This window comes from Dendropsophus ebraccatus, chromosome 8 (genome assembly GCF_027789765.1).
Source record: "Dendropsophus ebraccatus isolate aDenEbr1 chromosome 8, aDenEbr1.pat, whole genome shotgun sequence".
NCBI classification, from domain to species: Eukaryota; Metazoa; Chordata; class Amphibia; order Anura; family Hylidae; genus Dendropsophus; species Dendropsophus ebraccatus.
This window is the reverse complement of record NC_091461.1, coordinates 21,330,674-21,342,682: the sequence shown is the minus strand read 5'-3', so window position 1 is coordinate 21,342,682 and position 12,009 is coordinate 21,330,674. Positions and strand designations below refer to the sequence as shown.

At 45.3% G+C, this 12,009-nt stretch overlaps 1 protein-coding gene across 4 annotated transcripts in view; it reads left to right on the top strand.

Moving 5' to 3' along the window:
• CRTAC1 (cartilage acidic protein 1) overlaps positions 1-12,009 on the top strand; it is a 471,729-nt gene that overhangs the window by 298,132 nt on the left and 161,588 nt on the right. The gene's annotated exons all lie outside the window — the stretch shown is intronic.

Here is a 12,009-nt window from a genome sequence, read left to right as displayed (position 1 = left end):
AAATAGGAACATTTAAAGGGGCATATGTTCGGTTCTTGACTCAAATAATGAACCCCATTGGAATCAATGGGAGACTTGAGCATTTTACCAGGTGCCCCTGCTCGGGTGTAACCTATTACATTTTTCCCTGCTGGAGTTTTAATGTCTTGCAGAAACCTATTACATCTTTTTCATTCTAATAAGTGTATATTTCATGTAAACATCCCCTCAATGAACACAGGGGGAGATTTATCAGACATGATATAAAGTGAAACTGGCTCAGTTACCCCTAGCAACCTATCAGATTCCACCTTTCATTCCTCACAGACTCTTTGGAAAATGAAAGGTGGAATCTGATTGGTTGCTAGGGGCAACTAGGCCTATTCTACTTTACACCATGTTTGATAAATCTCCCCCACAATATACAAAAATTACGTTAAACTGAACTCTATGCTATACTCACTGCTCTGAATTCTACAGAACTAAAACAAAGCTCCACTGACAGGATATCCTCTACTTAACTAATGTGGGGATTGTTTGACTGAGAAGGATCCTACCACCCTCTAAATTAACCACTGGACAACCTCTTTAAAGGGGTACTTCGCCAAAAATCTTTGTCTTCAAAATCAATTGTTTTCAGAAAGTTATATAAATTTGTAATTTCTATTTAAAAAATCTAATTTTTTTCCCATACTTATCAACTGCTGTATGTCCTGCAGGAAGTGGTGTATGCTGTCAAGTCTGACACAGTGCTCTCTGCTGCCACCTCTGTCCATGTCAAGAACTGTCCAGAGCAGCAGCAAATCCCCATAGAAAACTTCTCCTGCTCTGGAAAGTTCCTGGCGTGGACAGAGGTGGCAGCAGAGAGCACTGTGTCAGACTGGAAAGAAAACACCGCTTCCTGCAGGACATACAGCAGCTGAAAAGTACTGGAAGACTAAAGATTTTTAAATAGAAGTAAATTACAAGTCTATATAACTTTCTGAAACCAGTTAATTTGAAAGAAAAATATTTTTGCTGAAGTATCCCTTTAAGGCTGGAGCATAGTCTGTACCAGGTCCCACCTACCATGTGCCACTTATACCGCTGTTTTCTTTCCTTGTACATGGCAGCAGCTGGCAGTCCAGCATTAACATTGCCCGTCACTGTTCTCTGCCATGCAGGCTGTATATCTTTATGTAGTTACTGTGGCTCCGGTCCCTGCCTGACGGTGACAGAAATACAAATCGCTTAAACACCTTTGATGTAATGGATTGTAGCAGGAATTCTAAGAGTTGAGCCGGGTATAAATGATGCATTTAAAGCTCCTCAGTCCGGCCATGATTGATCTGGACTATAAGGGCTTTGCAGCTTCAGGGGTTGCAGTACTTCATGTTCAGAACTTCATGTCCTGGAGAATTACAATTCTGCAGTATATATTTAACTCTGAAGTCTTGGGTATTCAAAATGTCAACTAAATTCATTTACTTGCCCATTGCCATTACCTTTTAGGATTTTTTTAGGTGGGTAACCTGTTATACTGGCATCATGCAGCCGCTATTTTATTTATTTCTAAATACATTAAGAACAATGGCATTTGGGTGTGATGTTTCATATTTCCCTATTGACTCTTCATATTTTCCAATTGACTCTCAGCTGACATCCGGCAACTGTGTTTTGTTTCTTTTTTTTTCAATATTTTTTAATATCTTCATTTACTTCATATGTTGAAAATAAGAATACATAAAAAAGAAGCAAATTCCATAAGTGAGCAATATTAAAAATTTGTCTGCCACTTTACAGTGTTGCCAAAATATTTTCAAGAAATCCACAGGGGTTGTGATCTCTATGTTTAAAAATCAATTGGTTTTGTAAATTTCTATAGATTTGTAATTAACTTATTTTCAAAAATCTTAAGTCTTCCCATACTTATCAGCTGCTGTATGTCCTGAAGGAAGTGGTGTATTCTTTTCAGTCTGACACAGTGCTCTCTGCTGCCACCTCTGTCCATGTCAGGAGCTTTCCAGCACAGCAGCAAATCCCCATAGAAAACCTTTCCTTCTCTGGACAGTTTCCTGTCTCGGACAGAGGTGGCAGCAGAGAGCACTGTGTAAGACTGAAAAGAAAACAACATTTCTTGTAGGACATACAGCAGCTGATAAGTATGGGAAGACTTGAGATTTTGTAAAAGACGCACATTGCAAATCTATATAACTTTCTGAAATCAGTTTATTTGGAAGATAAAGTGTCAGGGAGCCCTGAGGTCCGGGAAGCTGGCAGTCCCTTCTCTCGGCCCGCAACCCTTGTCCCTACCTACTTGCCCCCCTAGGCTAAACCCTAGGGCAGCAACTGGGCGACAGTCCCTAGCCCAACTAGGGATACGGGGAGGTAGACAGAACACACAGACAGGTATATACAAACAGGTCAGGCAATCCGAGTCGGCAACAGGAGGTAACATCAAAGTCAAAATCAGCAAGCAATGGGTTAACAGAGTCCAGTCCAAGGTCGAGCACAGGAGGTAACACAGTACAAAAGGATGAGGCAAAGGCTAAGTCCGAGTCCAATTCCAATTCTCAAATACAGGAAACACAAGAGACACGCTGGTGTAGCTGGAAACCAAACATACACTGGCAACTACAGGGTGTAAATCACCAGCTTAAATGCTACCAGAGCTCCCGCCCCAGCCCCTGATAGGAGCAAGGAGTCTGACAGCAGCTTGAGACATGAATAGCAGCCAGGGAGCCCTCCCCTGTACTCAGACAGAAGCAAGCCTCAGGAGAATGCAACACCTGAAGGCTTAACCCCACGAGCACCAGAGAGGAGTCAGGAGAAGCATGAAGCCGGGTGTCGGCTCCCTGTCAGCATAGTATGAAGTGTGTGAATCAGGTCAAAGGTATAGGGCAGCGGCTGGTTCTTCCAGCCGAATTCACACACAGGGAACAAACTCTAACATAAAATTTTTTGCTGGACAACCCCTTTAAATCAACATTATACATATGGCCACTAGGTTTCTCCCTTCCTGTCAAACTGCGGTCCATGCTCCCTCAGTTCAGATATTTGGTCTTCTGTCTGTTCAAAAAAAAAGAAGAGACCAAAAACAGGAAGTCCCAGTCTTTTGTATGCTCACAGACATGGTTTCAGGGCAGTTTCTAGGTAATTTTGACTCAAGGGCGAATCTTGATAAAAGCGCCCCCCCCCCCCCCCCACACACACACACACACACACCGCCATTCCCCCCCCCCAACACACACACTATGCCCCCTGACCCCCCCTCCTCCACACACTATCCCCCCTGACCCCCCTCCTCCACACACTATCCCCCCTGACCCCCCCTCCTCCACACACTATCCCCCCTGACCCCCCTCCTCCACACACTATCCCCCCTGACCCCTCCTTCTCCACACACTATCCCCCCTGATCCCCCTTCTCCACACACTATATCCCCCCTGATCCCCCTTCTCCACACACTATATCCCCCCTAACCCCCTTCTCCACACACTGTCCCCCCTGACCCCCCCTCCTCCACACACTATCCCCCCTGACCCCCCCTCCTCCACACACTATCCCCCCTGACCCCCTCCTTCTCCACACACTATACCCCTGACCCCCCCCCCTTCCTCCTCACACATACACACTACCCCACTTCATATTACATAGATGCCTGTCTTCTCACCTCTCAGCTGCAGCGGTAGTAGTGCGCATCGCCCGGCATTTTGCCCCCCTGGTCTGTCAGATCCCGTCCGCAGCTGCCACGACCATGCTCATGTGACTTGTCCCAGCCGTCCCTGCGCCTCACCTACTGCCCGCACTCCTCCAATCAGCGCAGAGCGGGAGCGTGGGGCCGCTGCAGCCGGCCGTGGCGAACACAAGAAACGGCCCTGCATGGTTTGGTATTAACAGTGGACACTCATTCCTGAAATCGCACGGAGCAGGACAAGTCTTCTCTGCGCATGTGTACAGCTGCTGCATGCCCACATTAAGTAACAGAGAATTCTGGTGGTGCTCCCATTGTACGGTCAGCTCTCCTGCTACACAGCACCAAAACCTCTGTAACCACACAGTGACATTATACTGACTGAATTGTTGTTATAACAAAGAGCATTGTCTCCTGGTAAGCTACAGAGCTAATAATATTATTATCAAAAGTTAATATAATTAGCTAAAGAAAATTGCCCTCAGTTGATATACAACCTGCATGATGGACAGGTGTCTTTACTTGTGTGAGCGGCAGAGGACTGAGACTTCCTGTGTTTGGTCTCTTTTTATAAACAGATCAAGTATTGGCACGAAAGAGCATGAACCACAGTTTGGCCGTATGTATTACATAGAAAATGTAAAAAAAAATAAAAAATAAAAATAAAGCAATTTATATTGCAAAACTACTTGCGATCACAACCCCTGCTGATTTCTTAAAAAAATGTAGATAGATAGATAGATAGATAGGAGATAGATAGAAGATAGATAGATAGATTGATAGATAGATAGATAGATAGATAGATAGATAGATAGATAGATAGATAGATAGATAGATAGATAGGAAATAGATAGATAGATAGATAGATAATAAATAGATAGATAGATAGATAGATAGATAGATAATAAATAGATAGATAGACAGATAGATAGATAGATAGATAGATAGATAGATAGATAGATAGATAGATAGATCTGTGCTGTCTGCATGAGCTTCATTGTCTGATGGTTTCCAGAGAGTTAATGTTGAGGCTTTATCCGGACTGTGATCATTCAGGTGAACAGGAGCAGCTCTGCCAGGTGGTCAGTAAATCTCCGAGCTCCAGGTTGTTGTTCACACTCTATCCCTTTAGGCTAAAGGAGGGAGGAGGGAGGAGAGCGGAGAACATTCTCTATTGTGGATAAAATAAACATGAACAATGGGAAGAAGTGAAGATTTCTGAGCAGAAACTAGAGCAGAGATTGGAATAGAACTCATTAAGGGCCTATGTACACGACATATCTACATGTATAGCCCTGCATGGCGGCACACAGCGCTGCTGTGCTATTATACAGTATGGATGCTGTGTGTTACTGTGCAGTAACTTATTATACAGCAGGAAAGTTCTATCATTTGCAATCTGGAGCATAGATATAGGAAAGTGATTGCCAATCTAACTGAGGAGAACACCCACCAAGATGTCTACTATATTTGAGTTTATTGATGATTTTCTCGTCCTTGCTTCTTGTTTTCGGACCAAGCTCCAAGGAATCGGGAAACTGTCTTCGGAAAGCAATGCTATAGGGGATGCAAAGGAAGTCATGTCACCTGGGCTCTAGAGCTCTCCATTGCCATAAATGACATACACAGTGGAGGATCCTGTAACAAATTTTGAATTAAAGGGGTACTCCAGCAGAGGGCTTTTTTCCGATCTGGCCGAGAAGGAGGTGGCTGAGGGCAACGACGTCCACTCATTTCCCCGGTTCCAGCGGCGGGTCCCGTATCGCAGCACTCCGGTCTCCGTCGCCCGGCCGCTTCCTGTCTATAATGCGGGCTTGAGACGTGATGTTTCAAGTCCGCTCAGCCAGTCAATGACGGAGGCGGGATCCCACCAATATAGAACCAGTGAAACACGACATGCGAGCTGCTCCTTCCCTGGATTTATCTGTACTAGGGATGGTCCGAACCAAGTTCGGTTCGGGTTCGTACGAACCCGAACCCTCGGTGATGATTCCTGCTGTCTGCCCGCTACGTGGAGCGGGTAGGATCCAGCGGGAGTACCGCCTGGAAAACTGGGATACAGCCATAGCCATAGGCTGTATCCCAGTTTTCCAGGCGTTACTCCCGCTGCATCCGCCCGCTCCACGGAGCACGCAGACAGCAGGAATCTGCTGCCGAGCGTTCGGGTTCATACGAACCCGAACCTCGGCAGGTTCGGACCATCCCTAATCTGTAACTGTGACAAATCCCTTGTGAACAACATTTTCAGTTGAACTAAAACTCCCAGAATAACCTCCATTTATACAGCTCTCAGGGTATGCTGGGAGTTGTAGTTTCTGAGTGAACAACCCTTAAATAAATCACTGTGTGCAGAGACTCCTGGTGGCTGCAATCTGTGGGTGACAACTATCAGCTCAGAAGGTCCAGCAATACATCAACAGCGGCAGATATCAGAGGATTCTGTACTGTACTACAAAAACTTGCATATCCTGAGGGTTCCAGACTATCAATTTGGGCCCCCCTTTTTCGACCAAGCCATGCTATTGGTAATATATGTATATCTCAAGACCAATATTACCAATGACAATATATAGTAAGGAGTGGGGGGGGGGAGTGGTACTGTGGCACCGTCTGGGGGGGGGGGCGCACTGTCACTGTTGGGGGGCCCTGCCGCCCGACAGTCAGTATGTGGGGCCTGGGCCTACCGGAGGATCGTCGGTGACCCATCGTCGGTGATGATGAAAAGAAGGCAGATGAGTTCTGTGTTGTGTGGGGGGCAGAGTTCAGAACACAGAGACACTTGTAGGAGGAAAAAGTTGAAATTGAAGTTTTTTTTATATTACTCTGGTAAATTCTTTTCGTTCTAAAATATGATAATAAAATGGTGTCCTGCTGCTGAGACCACCGGTATTCAGCTGTGTGTGTGTTTGGGAGGAAGACTGACAACCAACATTTAATTTCCTTAGAGCGCCACCACAGGGGATGGGAAGTATTACACAATAACAAATAAAATCTATAGGCTGTCCACGTAATGCACAGATGTTCAGGTTCCCCCAGAGAGAGAAGGAGAGACAGAGGCAGAGAAGGAGAGACAGAGGCAGAGAAGGAGAGACAGAGGCAGGGAAGGAGAGACAGAGATGCTTCATATTGTTACTTCCTCTCCTAGATACTCAATGTATTCCCCAAGAGTGTCGCCGCTCTATTACAATTAATGGAGCCACGTCACAGAGGGGAGGGCATATCCCCACACCGGGGGGAGGGGGGGGGCGTCTCTGCCCCCAGTGCTCCAGGACCTTAACCGAGCGGCGCCAGAGCGAGGACCGCGCCACCTGCATCCTTGCTCTGGCGCCAATCGATTAAATGTAGAAACAAAGCAGCGATGTACCCGATTTCACTGGTTCCTCCAAGCAGAGTCTGCAGCTGCACCATCCGTCCCTCTGTGGGATCTATAATCCAAGATGGATCCTCCAACATAGTTTTAAACAATTAAGCTAACCATCTCTAATGTGACTGCAGTTCTCGCTCCACTATTTGCACACAGTGTTTTGCACAGGATTTAGCAACTTTTTATCCCATTAACACCTCCCTTTGTTGTCCTTCATGCACATTTGGTGGTGCCATATAAATGAGCCTCCTCATCTGCTGCGCCAATATGTTTCCTTTTTATTTTAAATCTGTTATTCCTCTTGACTTGCAGATGAGTATAAAGTTCTTCTTATACAATGTAATCAATCAAATGTAAATCATCTTCACAATATAGAATCTGTACATTGCTCTAATTTGGGGAAAAAACATGGAAAAAAGTTAAACTCTTTTACTTTAAAGCGAATGTACCTTCAGTACATGGATAGAATGTCACTGGCACAGGGAAGCCAGTGCCACAATCTTTTATTTTTTAACCTCGACCCAGTTCCCGCGTACAGCACCTTTCAATTTCCGGTGACCGGCCAGGGGTGAAGCACTGGAAGCGAATCGGCAGTGGGAGGAGACCCCTGCCCCCCTATGATGAGGCTTCATTGATTCTATCAGAGCCGGGTTATAGGGAGGGAATCCTCCCACGGGGGGCGGGCCAGCCCATTGCTAGTGCTTCAACCTGATGCCCGTGAATAGAACGGTGCAGTATGCGGGAACCGGGCCAGGATCACTGTGCAAATAACGTCCATTATTTCAAATTAATCCAACAGGCACCATTTTCACCAGATAATTTATGTATTTTCTTTAATTGTCAGTTGTTTTAAAGTGGAAGTCCGGCCTCATCTTACTTTCAACAGCCGGCAGGGGAGAGAGTAACAATGAGGCATCGCTTACCTCTACCAGTTCCCGCGATGCTCTGCCTGACCGGCCCTGGGACCCCCGGCAGAAGGCATTTTAACCCCAGTTGTGATGATGTCATGACTGGCTGATGGATAACCCGCTCAGCCAATCAGTGACTGGAGCAGCGTCTTGTCTCTGACGCCTGCAGTGCAGGAGATGCTAGAGCCCGGCGGGGGTCCCAGAGTGGCGATCCAGCCCTGAGGAGGCACAGGGAGAGGTAAGTTAATACCCTTTGTTTTCCCCGGGTACACCTGCCTTTTTCAAACCCCCCCCCCCCCAGGAGGCCGGACTTCTCCTTTAATGTTATAGCTGATCTATGTATTTGTATGTGATATTATTACGATTTTTTACCAGCTTTCCATTTTACCTGTTGCTGAAAATATCTGACGGCGACGTCTCTGAAGATCACACATAAGAAGCTTATTTTCACTTCCATCACTTCTATTCTCACATTTTTCCCTTGATTAGTAGAATATTGAGTTGTATGATCTTCTAACATAAGGCAACAATTATTTACAGAAAATCACATATTATTTATTTCAGGGTTTTTGTTTTTCTTATAACTTGTTTTTTTAGAGCTGTCTTGTGACTTGGCACAAAAATATTACAGTTTTCACGTTGGCCTCTGTAGAGGGAACACACAGTAGGCTGAATATTTCCTGTTCTTTGTATCTCATTGATTGGCTTTGCTTTGTAGATTGGGGCAGAATAAGCAGAGTGACCTCATTATCATTATAGCGTTGAGGGATTTGGACACCTGGGGTTCTAGATAAGACATGGGAGCAACAACATAAACTGTGTATGGCTCTTTATGTAGCTCAGCCAGGGGCAAAGCTACCCGGGAGGCAGACCATGCAGCTGCTATAGGGCCCGGGCAGAACACCAACAGTCTGTGTCACTGTGTCTCTGAGCTGTGGCCACCCTAACACACAGAGCATACCACCCCCCACCCCCACGGAGGCCTCTGCCATCCCCACAGGCCTCGGTTGATAGATCTTTCACTATTTCCAAACAATAAGAGATCAATCAAAGTTGATGGGATAGAGAGAAGCCACCGGGGATCACCCTGATGGCTTGTGGTTCAGGCAGCATGAAAGTGATAATAGTATTTGTGTATATTAGACTATTTGTTGTCACTGATTTTAACTTCAACACCATGAAAAAAAAATTCTAACGAGTGACAACCATGATACAAAACAGAACTGGAGTTTTGTTGTTGTTTTTTTTAATGGTTCCTCAGCGGCAGGGATTAGACTATGTGACAGAATGAGGAGTGATTCATTGCCGGTTTTTGTAAAGACAGATGTGCTAATTGACGTCTCAGTTCTCATAGCCGGTGCCATAAACATAATTACAGATATTCTTCATATAAATGCAACGCTCTGCCAATTTAAAAGTAAAAAATTCATAAAAAGTCCAAAGTAAAGGCTCTTCAATGTCACTTTGGGAAGATGTGTCAGAATACAGGGACACGAAGCCATAATTCTACCCGAGCTGAACGGTCTATTAGTCCTCAGCCGGCACCGGGCGCTTCTTCCCTGGGCTCTGTGAATGCCATTTTGGTCTATGTCCAAGCCTTTTGTAAATGAATAAAAAAAAAAATGTTTGTCTGAGCCGTCGCCAGCTATGATGCCAGAGTTTGGACAAATTGAAAACACCTACTGATTATTTTACATAATTAGGGAGATGGGAGAATTTTTCTTCTGTACGTCCTTACATAAACCTAATCAGCTGGCTCGGCAGCGAGCGGGGACCCGAGGAGGAGACTGTATTTAACATCTCATCAATGTGTTATTTCAGACGTCTGTCATGACGTTGTTACCTAAAATACATGTTCACTTCTGGAACTGACGGGAGGCAGGGGCTTTGTTTGAGGGTTTGGAGGATTGAGTTTTAGGGATTTTATCTCAGATTTATCAAAGGCAAACCAGTAATGTTGCATTAATAGCAGATGTAGCATGAACTCCATAGCATAGCTATAGGGCAGGGGTGGGGAACCTTGGCTCTCCGGCTGTTGCAAAACTACAACTCCTATCATGCCTGGACAGCCAAAGCTTTAGCTGTCCAGGCATAATGGGAGTTGTAGTTTTACAACAGCCGGAGAGCCAAGGTTCCCTACCCCTGCTATAGGAGGTTGGAGTGGTCAGGAGCAATAAACATCAGTTTCATGGCCTTGTCTGCATTTATTTGTTCCACTTAAAGGGGTAGTCCAGCTATTTATTTTTTCTTTTAAATCAACTGGTTTCAGAAAGTTATAAATTACTTCTGTTTAAAAATCTCTAGTTTTCCGGTACTTATGAGCTGCCGTATGTCCTGCGGGAAGTGGTGTATTCTTTCCAGTCTGACACAGTGCTCTTTGCTGCCACCTGCTGTCCATGTCAGGATCTGTCCAGAGCAGTAGCAAATTCCCATAGAAAACCTCTCCTGCTCTGGACAGTTCCTGTCATGGACAGAGATGGCAGCAGAGAGAACTGTGTCCAACTGGAAAGAATACACCACTTCCTGCAGGACATACAGCAGTACTGATAAGTACTGGGAGATTTTTAAATAGAAGTAAATTACAAATCTATTAAACTATTTGAAACAAGTTGATTTGAAAGAACAAGATTTTTAACTGCGTAACCCTTCAACATCACCTTAATCCCCTATCAATTCCTGCCTCCTACTCGTGCCTTTGATTGACGACCTCGGGGCACCTGATGCTATTTTGCATATATAAAACATGCTAATTGTTTGGCACACAAGGAGATGTTTACAGATTGACAGATATACCTGTGAAGGAGCTATGATTAGTTACATTATGTAAAACTATTTGACAGATTCTTTTTAAAAATGTCTTTGGATCAACGTCTCAGTAGACACATATATCCCTCCCCGTAACATTTACGGACAAAAATAGTTTTATTCTCTGGTGTGAAGTGTCAACGAGCCATTCCCTGCCTTCTAAAGTGCAACAAGCTGGAATGTTTCCTTGATCCCCCTCCCATCCATATCCCTGGTTTATTGACAGTCAGCTGAAAGCAGGGTCAGGTACGGAAGGAGGAATGAGGAGGCATTACAGCTTTCTACACTTTTGGGGACACCTCATTGACGCGGGGGGCGGGGTGTGTGTGCGGGGGGTCCGGGGGGATGTCGGCTATCACTCGGGGCGGCCGCCTGAGGTTTGCCTCAGGCGGCAGAAACCCTTGAATCGGCCCTGGTGGTAACAGCAGTGAGCGCTAATTGGTGTTTTACTTTGGCATTGTCACAGTGGCCAGGAGTGGTGATGCCCATCCCCCAGTACACTGGCACTAGGTTTTGTGAATGGTAGCACTGGGTGTGTGTACTGTAGGTGCAGGTGTGGCAGAGTGAATTGAGAACATAATTCAGCACTTTACTTCTTAAATCTTCAGTGCAATACATTTAAGACTTTTGGAAGGTGAAAGTGCGCCACAAATAATCACAATCAAATAATCAATTGAGTTGAACAGGTTAAGGGACCCTCTTGGGTCCTTGCCTATGTAGTTCAGTACTCTGCTGGGGTGAATGGTAGTGTAAGTTTGCATAGAAGAAGAATCTCCTATTCACTGTTAAGAATAAGAAGAGAAGAAGAAGACCGCCTTCTGCCAGAAGAAAGCACTAAGTGTCAGGTCTGATAGTACAAGTTCCAGGTTTGAACAACTGGGTATAGCTACCCCCTCAAGGTTTCCCGAGTAGGTCGAGCTAGAATCAATGGAGTACTTCAGCTTAAGCCCTTTGCTCCACTGCAATTTAATCCAATGCTCAGCAGTTGTAAATTTTCCTAGCTTGCAACCACACAAGGGGGACGTTCTGCTAAAGTCTTCTGGAATGACAGAAGAACAGCCATTTAGAACAGGCGTGTGTCACACAGGCGCATAGGAAGGAGGCGGCACCAATTAGCTGAGAGGGCAGCGTCCTCCCACTCCATTTATCTGCCAGGGTAGGGGGGGTGTCACAACGGGAAAACATAGATACAGCCTATGGCCTACAGCTGTATACATGTTTTCTAGGACTCCCTAGGGCTGCATCCAACTTCTACAAACACTGGGAGTCAACTGCCGAGT